This window comes from Arachis duranensis, chromosome 9, assembly GCF_000817695.3.
Source record: "Arachis duranensis cultivar V14167 chromosome 9, aradu.V14167.gnm2.J7QH, whole genome shotgun sequence".
Classification (NCBI taxonomy): Eukaryota; Viridiplantae; Streptophyta; class Magnoliopsida; order Fabales; family Fabaceae; genus Arachis; species Arachis duranensis.
Genome location: NC_029780.3, coordinates 65,006,095 through 65,018,862, shown reverse-complemented (window position 1 = coordinate 65,018,862; position 12,768 = coordinate 65,006,095).

The following is a 12,768-nucleotide window of genomic DNA, read 5'->3' as shown; positions in this document are numbered from 1 at the left end:
TGAAAAGCTTGAGACTGAGTGGTTAAAGTCGTGATCCAAAGCAAAAGAGTGTGCTTAAGAGCTCTGGACACCACTAACTGGGGACTTTAGCAAAGCTGAGTCACAATCTGAAAAGGTTCACCCAGTTATGTGTCTGTGGCATTTGTGTATCTGGTGGTAATACTGGAAAACAAAATGCTTAGGGCCACGGCCAAGACTCATAAGAAGAGCTGTGTTCAAGAATCAACATACTTAACTAGGAAAATCAATAATACTATCTGACTTCTGAGTTCCTATGGATGCCAATCATTCTGAATTTCAAAGGATAAAGTGAGATGCCAAAACTGTTTGGAAGCAAAAAGCTACTAGCCCCGCTCATCTAATTAGAATCTGAGCTTCCCTTGAAACTCTGAAATATTATTGCTTCTAGATTTCTTTTTATCCTATTTTATTTATCTAAGTTGCTTGAGGACAAGCAACAGTTTAAGTTTGGTGTTGTGATGAGCGGATATTTTATACGTTTTTTGGGGATAATTTCATGTAGTTTTTAGTATGTTTTAGTTAGTTTTTAGTAGATTTTTATTAGTTTTTAGGCAAAAATCATATTTAGCTACTTTTAGGGATGTTTTCATTAGTTTTTATGTTAAATTCACATTTCTAGACTTTACTATGAGTTTGTGTGTTTTTCTGTGATTTAAGCTAATTTCTGGCTGAAATTGAGGGACTTGAGCAAAACTTTGAAAAAGGCTGACAAAAGGACTGCTGATGCTGTTGGAATCTGACCTTCCTGCACTCGAAATGGATTTTCTGGAGCTACAGAACTCCAAATGGCGCGCTCTCAACGGCGTTGGAAAGTAGACATCCAGAGCTTTCCAGCAATATATAATAGTTCAGACTTTATTCGGGAATTGACGACGTAACTTGGCGTTGAACGCCAAGTGCATGCTGCTGTCTGGAGTTAAACGCCAGAAACACGTCATGATCCGGAGTTGAACGCCCAAAACACGTCATAACTTGGAGTTCAACTCCAAGAAAAGCCTCAGCTCGTGGATAGATCAAGCTCAGCCCAAGCATACACCAAGTGGGCCCTGGAAGTGGATTTATGCATCAATTACTTACTCATGTAAACCCTAGTAGCTAGTCTAGTATATATAGGACATTTAACTATTGTATTAGACATCTTTGGTCTCAGTTTTGTTTTATTCTTCATCTTAGGAGGCTATTGATCATGTTTTAGGGGGCTGGCCATTCGGCCATGCCTGAACCTTTCACTTATGTATTTTCAACAGTAGAGCTTCTGCACACCTTAGATTAAGGGTGTGGAGCTCTGCTGTACCTCAAGTTTCAATACAATTATCATTACTTTTTATTCAATTCTCTTTTATTCTTATGCCAAGATATACGTTGCACTTCAACTTGATGAATGTGATGATCCGTGACACTCATCATCATTCTCACCTAGGAACGCGCGTGACTGACAACCACTTCTGTTCTACTCTAGGCCGGGCGCATATCTCTTAGATTCCTCAACAGAATCTTCGTGGTATAAGTTAGATAGATGGCAGCATTCATGAGGATCCGGAAAGTCTAAACCTTGTCTATGGTATTCCGAGTAGGATTCTGGGATTGAATGACTGTGACGAGCTTCAAACTCCTGAAGGCTGGGCGTGATGACAAATGCAAAAGAATTAAGGGATTCTATTCCAACCTGATTGAGAACCGACAGATGATTAGCCGTGCTGTGACAAAGCATAGGAACATTTTCACTGAGAGGATGGGATGTAGCCATTGACAACAGTGATGCCCTACATACAGCTTGCCATGGAAAGGAGTAAGAAGGATTGGATGAATGTAATAAAAAAGTAGAGATACGAGAGGAGCACAGGATCTCCATACGCCTATCTGAAATTTCCACTATTGATTTACATAAGTATTTCTATCCCTTTTTATTGTCTATTTATTATTAATTTTCGAACTCATCATAAACCAATTTAATCTGCCTAACTGAGATTTACAAGGTGACCATAGCTTGCTTCATACCAACAATCTCTGTGGGATCGACCCTTACTCACGTAAGGTATTACTTGGATGACCCAGTACACTTGCTGGTTAAGTTTAATGGAGTTGTGGAAAGAAAAAGCTTCTCTAACAGTACCTGGAACTCTTATATCACAATTTTGTCAACCATCTTTGCATAAAAAATTTTTCAAAAATATGTTCTTGATGTTCTTCATGATCTTCAAAGTGTCCTTGGTGTTCATCTTGACATTCATAGTGTTCTTGCATGCGTCATGTGTTTTGATAAAAAATTTTCATGTTTTGGGTCATAATTGTGTTTTTCCTTCTCATCATTAAAAATTCAAAAATAAAAAAATATCTTTTCCTTATTTCTCTCAAAATTTTGAAAATTTGAGTTGACTTAGTCAAAAATTTTTAAAACTTAGCTATTTTTTATAAGTCAAGTCAAATTTTCAAATTTAAAAATCTTATCTTTTCAAAATCTTTTTCAAAAATCAAATCTTTTTCATTTTTCTTACTATTTTTTCGAAAATTTTTAATTTGAATTTTAAAATCTTTTTTTATCTTTAATTCATGATTTTTGAAAACTTTATTAACAATTAATGTGATTGATTCAAAAAAATTTTGAAGTTTGTTACTTTCTTGTTAAGAAAGGTTCAATCTTTAAATTCTAGAATCATATCTTTTAGTTTCTTGTTAGTCAAGTAATTAATTTTAATTTTAAAAATTAAATCTTTTCCAACCATATCTTTTTAATCGTATCTTTTTCAAAATTTTATCTTTTTCAAAAATTTGATTTCAAATATCTTCTTATCTTCTTGTCTTTTCAAATTTGATTTTCAAATCTTTTTCAAACTAACCAATTAACTGTTGTTTATTTTTTATCTTTTTCAAAACCATCTAACAACTTTTCTCTCTCCAATTTTCGAAAATACCTCCCTCTTTTTCAAAAATTCTTTTTAATTAATTAATTATTTCAAATTTTAATTTTAATCTTAATTCCCCTTTAATTTTCGAAAATCATTAACTCCTCTTCAAAAATTGTTTTCGAAAACTTCTCTCTCTCATCTTATTCTATTTATTTATTCATTTACTAACACTTCTCTTCATCTCCAATCTCTACCCCTATCCTCACCCTTGTGTGTGGATTATTCATTCTTCTTCACTCTTATTCCCTTTCTTCTTCTACTAACATAAAGGAATCTCTATACTGTGACATAGAGGATTCCTCTTCCTTTTCTGTTCTCTTCTTTCTCATATGAGCAGGAATAAGGAAAAAGGCATTCTTGTTGAAGCTGATCCTGAACCTGAAAGGACTCTGAAGAGGAAACTAAGAGAAGCTAAATTACAACAATCCAGAGACAATCTTACGGAAATTTTCGAACAAGAAAATGATATGGCAGCCGAACCCAACAACAATAATGCAAGGAGGATGCTTGGTGATTATACTACACCTACTTCCAAGTTTCATGGATGAAGCATCTCAATTCCTGCCATTGGAGCAAACAATTTTGAGCTGAAACCTCAACTAGTTGCTCTAATGCAACATAACTGCAAGTTTCATGGACTTCCATCAGAAGATCCCTACCAGTTTTTAACTGAGTTCTTGCATATCTGTGAGACTGTTAAGACTAATGGAATAGATCCTGAAGTCTACAGGCTCATGCTTTTCTCTTTTACTGTAAGAGACAGAGCTAGAACATGGTTGGACTCACAACCCAAGGATAGCCTGGACTCTTGGGATAAGCTGGTCACGACCTTTTTGGTTAAGTTCTTTCCTCCTAAAAAGCTGAGCAAGGTTAGAGTGGATGTTCAGACCTTCAAGCAAAAAGATGGTGAATCCCTCTATGAAGCTTGGGAAAGATACAAGCAGATGACCAAAAAGTGTCCTTCTGACATGTTTTTAGAATGGACCATGATAGATAAATTCTATTATGGTTTGTCTGAGTTCTCTAAGATGTCACTGGACCACTCTGCAAGTGGATCTATTCACTTAAAGAAAATGCCTGCAGAAGCTAAGGAACTTATTGAAATGGTTGCAAGTAACCAATTCATGTACACTTCTGAGAGGAATTCCGTGAATAATGGGACGGCGCAGAGGAAGGGAGTTCTTGAAATTGATACTCTGAATGCCATATTGGCTCATAACAAAATTTTGACTCAGCAAGTCAAGATGATTTCTTAAAGTCTGAATGGATGGCGAAATGCATCCAACAGTACTAAAAAGGCATCTTCTGAAGAAGAAGCTTATGATCCTGAAAACCCTGCAATGGCAGAGGTAAATTACATGGGTGAACCTTATAGAAACACCTATAATTCTTCATGGAGAAATCATCCAAATTTCTCATGGAAGGATCAACAAAAGCCTTAACAAGGCTTTAATAATGGTGGAAGAAATAGGTTTAGCAATGGCAAGCCTTTTCCATCATCTTCTCAGCAACAGACAGAGAATTCTAAGCAGAACACCTCTAACATAGCAAATATAGTCTCTGATCTGTCTAAGGCCACTTTAAGCTTCATGAGTGAAACAAGGTCCTCCATTAGAAATTTGGAGGCACAAGTGGGCCAGTTGAGTAAGAAAGTCACTGAAACTCCTCCTAGTACTCTCCCAAGCAATACTCAAGAAAATCTAAAAAGAGAGTGCAAGACAATTGATATAATCAATATGGCCAAACCTAGAGAGGAAGGAGAGGACGTGAATTCTAATGAGGAAGACTTTATGGGACATCTCTCAAGCAAGAAGGAGTTCCCTATTGAGGACCTAAGGGAATCTGAGGTTCATATAAAGACCATAGAGATCTCATTAAACCTCCTTCTGCCATTCATGAGCTCTGAAGACTATTCTTCCTCTGAAGAGGAAGAAGATGTAACTGGAGAGCAAGTTGCTCAATATCTAGGAGCCATCATGAAGCTAAATTCCAAGTTGTTTGGTAATGAGACTTGGGAAGGTGAACCTCCCTTCTCATTAGTGAACTAGATACATGGGTTCAGCAAACTCTACCTCAAAAGAGACAAGATCCTGGTAAATTCTCAATACCCTGCACCATAGGCACCATGACCTCTGAGAAAGCTATGTGTGACCTAGGGTCAGGTATAAATCTTATGCCACTCTCTGTAATGGAGAAGCTGGGGATCATTGAGGTATAACTTGCCATATTCTCATTACAATTGGCAAACAAGTCAGTAAGACAAGCTTATGGATTGGTAGAGGATGTGTTAGTAAAGGTTGAAGGCCTTTACATCCCTACTGATTTCATAATCTTAGACACTAGGAAGGAGGAGGATGAATGCATCATCCTTGGAAGACCTTTCCTAGCCACAGCAGAAGCTGTGATAGATGTTAACAGAGGAGAATTAGCCCTTCAATTGAATGGGGACTACCTTGTGTTTAAGACTCAAGGGTGTTCTTCTGTATACATAGAGAGGAAGCATGAAAGCTTCTCTCAGTACAGAGTCAAACAAAGCCCCTACAATCAAGCTCTAAGTTTGGTGTTGGGAGGCCACAGCCAAACTCTAAGTTTGGTGTTGAATCCCTACATCCAAACTCTAAGTTTAGTGTTGCGAGTCTACAATATTGACCTGATCACCTGTGTGGCTCCATGAGAGCCCACTTTTATTGGGAGGCAACCCAATTTTTATTTATCTAATTTTATTTTTTCTTTTATTATTCTTTAATGTTTTATTTGGTTCATGATCATGTGGAGTCACGAAAAAAATACTAAAATTAAAAACAGAATAAAAAATAGCAGAAGAAAAATCACACCCTGGAGGAAGGACTTACTAGCGTTCAAACGCCAGTAAGGAGCATTTGGCTGGCATTCAACGCTAGAATAGAGCATAGATCTGGCGTTGAACGGCAGAAACAAGCAACATCCTGGCATTCAAACGCCAGGAATACACCCTGAGGAGAGCTGGTGCTGAATGCTAGAAACAAGCATGAAACTGGCGTACAACGCCAGAAACATGCTACAGATGGGCGCTGAATGCCCAATACAAGCATCAATCCGGCGTTCAAACGCCAAAATTGCATGCAAGGCATTTCACACGCCCTATTGGTGTAGGGTTGTTAAATCCTTGACACCACAGGATTTGTGGAGCCTTCACCACTCACATCCATCCATTCTTTCCCATAAACCCCACCTACCTTCAAAATTCAAAATCACTTTCCCACCCAACCCACCCAATATGGCCGAACCTTAACCCCTGGTGGACGAAATTGTGATCATCAACAATGGCTCCAAAGATTTGGTGCTCTCAAACATGAATCTCACTTTGTCACAACTCCGCACAACTAACCAGTAAGTGTATTGGGTCGTCCAAGTAATACCTTACGTGAGTAAGGGTCGATCCCACAGAGATTGTTGGTATGAAGCAAGCTATGGTCATCTTGTAAATCCCAGTCAGGCGGATTTAACTGGATTAAGAGAATATTGGTTTAAATAAAGATAATAAAATAAACAGAAAATAAAGATAAAGTTACTCACAGGACACGATGATCCCATGGTTATCACCATCATATTGGCAAACGCCAACCTACACCACACCTTGATAGACCAAGGGAGTTCTGCCGACATCTTATTCAAAACAGCCTTTGATAAGCTCGGCTTGGAAGAAAAAAAACTTAAAGCATATCCAAACAGCCTGTTTGGGCTAGGAGATACCCCGGTTCAACCACTCGGATACATACCGCTACATACAACCTTCGGAAAAGGGGACCAATCCAGGACCCTCAAAATAGACTACATCGTAGTCGATGTAAGTTCAGCTTACAATGCTCTCATAGGACGGACAACACTCAACCAAATCGGCGCAATAGTCTCGACCCCACACCTATGTATGAAGTTCCCAACCCCAAAAGGGATAGCCACGATAAAAGCAGACCAAAAGACGGCACGTCGCTGTTATAACAAAAGCCTAAACCTCAGAGACAAAGGAGAAGAGTTCCACACAATCGAGCTGGGCGGAGTTCATCGACGAGAAGAAATTCGTCCCCAGCCAGAAGGCGAGATAGAAAAGATTCAGATCGGAGACACCCCGGAAAAAACAACCAATATCGGCACAATCCTAAAAGGAGACTTAAAAAAATTACTAATACAATTCTTGCGAGATAACGTCGATCTCTTAGCGTGGAAAGCCGCAGACATGCCAGGTATCGACCTGACGCTAACGTGTCACAAGTTGGCAGTCTATCCAGGATCTCGACCGGTGCAGCAGACACGAAGAAAACTTGGGGCAGAGCGATCCCAAGCTGTGGACGAGCAAGTACAGGCACTACTGGAAGCCGGATTCATAAGAGAAGTCAAATACCCGCTGTGGCTAGCCAACGTTGTCTTGGTGAAAAAATCAAATGGGAAGTGGCGAATGTGCACCGATTACACCTATCTCAAGAAGGCTTGTCCAAAAGTTCCATACCCACTCCCAAGTATCGACGCTCTAGTAGATGCTTCCTCCGGATACAAATATCTCTTGTTTATGGACGCATACTCGGGGTACAATCAAATCCCCATGTATCCACCAGATCAAGAAAAGACCACGTTCCTAACACCGAAAGCAAACTACTGCTACATTGTGATGCCTTTCGGTCTCAAGAACGCAGGAGCTACTTATCAAAGGCTAATGAATAAAGTCTTCTCAAAACACATCGGAAAAATCATGGAAGTTTATGTGGACGACATGTTGATAAAGACACAAAGCGAAGATACATTATTATCCGACCTGACTCAAGTGTTTTACACTATAAAGAAGCACAACATGCGGCTCAATCCCGCAAAATGCACCTTCGCAGTAGAAGCAGGCAAATTCTCAGGCTTCATGCTCACACAAAGGGGAATTGAAGCAAACCCAGACAAATGTCAAGCCATACTCAACATGAAGAGCCCAACTTGTGTCAAAGAAGTACAACAACTCAACGGGAGGTTGGCCGCCCTATCCCGATTCTTAGCAGGAGCTACGATAAGATCTCTCTCCTTCTATGCTACTTTAAGAAAGGGAAAACAGTTTGAATCGACGACGGAATGTGAGCAAGCCTTCCAAGACTTCAAGGAATTCTTAGGACGGCCACCTATCCTATCTCGACCACGAGAAGGAGAACCGCTCATATTATACCTCGCAGTAGGGAGCCGGGCAATAGCCTCAGCACTAATCAGAGAAGACGAACATGGGCAACAACCCGTCTTCTTCATTAGCAAAACGCTGCAAGGATCCGAGCTAAACTACCAGAAAATAGAAAAATTCGCCTATACCCTCATTCTAACATCACGACGACTCCGCCCGTACTTCCAGGCTCACACCATTAAGGTTCGAACTCACCAGCCCATAAAAGGAATATTGCAGAAAACAGATCTGACAGGCAGAATTCTACAATGGGCAGTTGAGTTGTCTAAATTTGACCTCCAATATGAAGCTCGGACGGCCATCAAATCACAGTATCTGGCCGACTTTATCACAGAATTCACAGATGCCCTAGAAACCCCCACAGAATGGAATCTTTACGTGGACGGTTCTTCAAATAAAACTGGAAGCGGCGCAGGCGTGATAATAGAAAGCAACCAAGGAACCCAAGTCGAGCTCTCCCTTAAGTTTGGGTTCCCGGCCTCAAACAACCAGTGATTCCCAAGTCGGAGCTCAAAAACTCAACATTTACAGTGATTCACAAGTGGTCACATCACAAATAACAGGGAGCTACCAAGCCAAAGATCTAATCATGAAAAAATATTTGGACAGAACCAAGGAGCAGCTCGGACAAATCGGGGAGTATAAAATCTACCACATACCCCGCGAACAAAATGCCCGAGCTGATGCACTCTCGAAACTAGCTAGCACCAAACCAGGGGGCAACAATAGGAGCCTCATCCAGGAAATATTGCAAAACCCGTCAATCTCGGAAGAAGAAAAAGCCCTGACTATAACAAGTCAGGACCAAGGATGGATGACCCCTATAATCAACTACCTCAAAATAGGAACGCTCCATGCAGAAGAAAAGGAGGCAAGGAGGTTAAAAAGGGAGGCACAATACTACACCATCATAAACAACATCCTGTACAAAAGAGGAATCTCAACACCTTTACTAAAATGCGTGCCGACCTCTAACACAAAGGAAGTGCTAGAAGAAATACACGGCGGCATTTGTGGCAATCATCTCGGAGCACGAGCTCTCGCCAAAAAAGTACTTCGGGCGGGATTTTATTGGCCAACTCTACAGAAAGAAGCTACAGAATTTGTAAAGACATGTCCACCATGCCAGAAACATGCCAACTTTCACATCGCCCCGCCAAAAGAGCTCATTAGCGTGACCTTGCCTTGGCCGTTTGCAAAATGGGGACTCGATCTTCTCCGTCCCTTCCCACAGGGATCAGGACAAGTTAAATTCCTCATAGTAGGGGTAGATTACTTTACAAAGTGGATCGAGGCAGAGCCCCTAGCCAATGCCACCGCTCAGAGAAGCTGGAAATTCTTATATAGAAACATTGTCACAAGGTTCGGGGTTCCATATTCAATAACCACAGACAATGGCACTCAATTCACAGATACAGGCTTCAGAAAACTAGTAGCTGACTTGAATATAAAGCACCAGTACACCTCCGTTGAGCATCCACAAGCCAATGGACAGGCTGAAGCTGCTAACAAAGTCATATTGGCCGGATTAAAACGGAGATTACAAGACGCAAAGGGAGCCTGGGTGGAGGAGCTTCCACAAGTCCTATGGGCATATCGAACAACGCCACATTCCACCACGAAGGAATCCCCCTTCCGATTAGCATACGGAATAGAGGCAATGATTCCAGTAAAGATTGAGGAAGGGTCGCTTAGAGTAGTTCACTACAATGAGGAAGCAAACTCCCAACTTCAGAGAGAAGAGCTCGACTTGTTACCCGAAATCCAAGAAAGAGCTCGGATCAGGGAAGAAGCTCTAAAGTGCTGAATGGCTTCCAGATATAATCAAAGGGTAGTGCCGAGAAGTTTTACAGAGAATGACCTCATTCTAATTCGAAATGATATTGGAACAACTCGACCAGGAGAAGGAAAGCTGAAAGCAAACTGGAAAGGACCCTACCGAGTTGTAAAAGTACTTGGAAAGGGCTACTACAGATTGTTTGAACTCGAGGGACGAGAGCTTCCTAGGTCATGGCACGCCTGCAACCTAAGAAGGTACTACAGTTAGAAAAGACAAAGATCTCATCATTGGATGCACTCTTTTTCCTGAAAAGGTTTTTTAATGAGGCACCAAGTTGAGATTCAAGCAATCCCGTATGTATATATTTGCATTTTTTTCTTTTTATAAAATATATTTTAGATGTTCTACAAAGATTTCAAGATGCATTAATCTGAAGCATTCATCGTCCGATTATAAAGCAACAGATCGGCAGAAAGTGAAAAACAAATTTCACTGCACGATCACGATAAAGACAACCGTCCGATAAAGGTGAAAACGCGATTCACCCAAAGGACGATTTAGAGATGACAACCACTTTCTACAAATCGACAAAGCTGAACACAGAATAATGTAAGAAGTTATCGAAAGTGATCTAAAAAAGAACCTGACGAGGTCTTACGGATCGCTAAAATAATAACTTAAGGACGGGTCGAACGCTAAGAAGTCGAACCAAGTCAACCCAAGTTTTAAGTAAACCCTGGAAAGAGGTCTGGCCAACCCTATTAAAGAGGATTAGTTTAACTTAGAAGGGCCTGACACAATCAAGTCAGCCCAAAACAAAAAGTTATGCAAAGTAGTCCCTGAAAGAGATCTGACATAGATCCAAGAAAGAGGACTACAAAAAATAACTTAAAAGAGACCGACATAACCAAGTCGGACTCCTATCACTAAAAAGTTATATAAGTAGTCCCTGAAAGAGATCTAACAAAGATCCAAGAAAGAGGACTACAAAAAATAACTTAAAGGAGACCGACATAACCAAGTCGGACTCCTATCACTAAAAAGCTATACAAGTAGTCCCTGAAAGAGATCTGACAAAGATCCAAGAAAGAGGACTACAAAAAATAACTAAAAGAGGGACCAGCGCAAAAGACCCATCAAAAAACAAGTTGGACTCCTGAGTCACAACCTCAAAGGATCAAAACTACAAACAAAAAAAATAAAGCAATCCGAGGAGGTCAAGCTGCAAGATTTCAAACATCAGCAAACAGAAGTAGATACCAAATCAAAAAACTACTTTTTTAAGAAAATGCCCTAAAAGGCCACCAAAACTTACCACCGAAAAATAGCAAGCTATCGTTCAAAATATAAAAGTTGCTAGATAAAGCAACTAAGAAGAGTCAGCAATTAAATAAAAAAAAGTTTCAAAAGCCCACAAGTCGGGCCAGCTACAGATCAACAAGTTTCAGGAACTTTCTTGGCATCATCAGGACAAGGAGAAGGCAGACGAGTCTGAATAGGTACGGCATCTACAGTTCCATCTTCCCGGTTCAGAACCTGGCAATCCGAATCAGGCGCAACCGGAAGAATAGAAGAAGTCGACACTTTGGCAGAGGACACAAAAGGAGGATCAGCATCATCATCACCATCGTCATCAGGAACAATCTTGCCATCCCTGACAACATTGTCCAGGTTGAAAGGGGTAAGATCGGCCTTGGGGGCAATGACCCGAACTTGCTCCTTCAAGTTCTCGTAAGCAGCAGTCACACTACCCAAGAGATGACCTTGGAGCTCAGAATAATCCTCCCGGGCATTGTTCAACTCCTCCCTCAGGCGCATCACCTCCCGATAAGTCGTGACGTAACTCTCCTTATGCATCAGGGCTGTGTCCTCGGCCAACCTCAAAGAAGCCGCCAGTGAAAGAGAACTCGCCTTCTCATTTTCTAGATCCTTCTCTAACTTGGTCACCTTTAATTCGAGCTCCTCCTTCAGCCCCTTCATCCGGTCAAACTCCTGTTCTGCCTCCTCCATAAATGCCTTGGTAGCATGAAGAGGGAGACTTTGAGCAGTCCAGTGTATAGCGGCCGCCATAAACGCCATCTGTACGTGATTCCGGGCCATAAATTTCAAATGATGGAGGATGGACACATCATCCATTGAGAGGGTACCATAGGGCCCAATTTGTTGATCTATGAACTCAATAGCATTGAAGTCAGGGGCATTGAGGTCAAAGGGCTCAACCGTCTTTTGCTTCTTACTTAGAGGGGCAACAGATGGAACGGCAGAAGTAGGGTCAGGATCCACCAAGCGGGCCCGAGGTGTCAGAATCACTTTCTTCACCCTGGGGGAACTTGGCACTGCTGGTTTCTTACGCACTTGAGAGGACCCCTCCCCAGCTGCCTTGGCGGCAATATTCCTGGTAGTAGTCGTCCTCTGCACCCTCTTAAAAGCTTTCATAGATTCATTATTCTTCATTGCCACTGCAAATAAAACAGAAGTCAAGCTACAAATCGAACAAGTCAGAAATACAGCTACAAGTAACATAAACAAACAGCAAAGAAAACACAAGATACCCAGTTCAGTTCGAAGAAGAGAAGGATTGGTTAGAAATTTCTTTGTATTAAGATGGGGAGGTTGACCCCAGCGTTCTTCCAAAACAGTCACAAAGGCTTGCTCCGCCTCGTCCAACATGTCCCAAGAATACCTGGAGACCCTCACATCTTTTTGCCATTCCAGAGGAAAGGCAGGCTCATCATTTTCATCCAGAAAAAAAGGGTCGAGTTCCTTTAACAGCTCGGACCTTGAAAAAATAATTTTTAAAGTCGCGAAATGACTCGTCAAACATGGAAAAAAACCTTCTTTCCCTGGGTGGAATAAAAGAGACCCAAGCTGCCTTT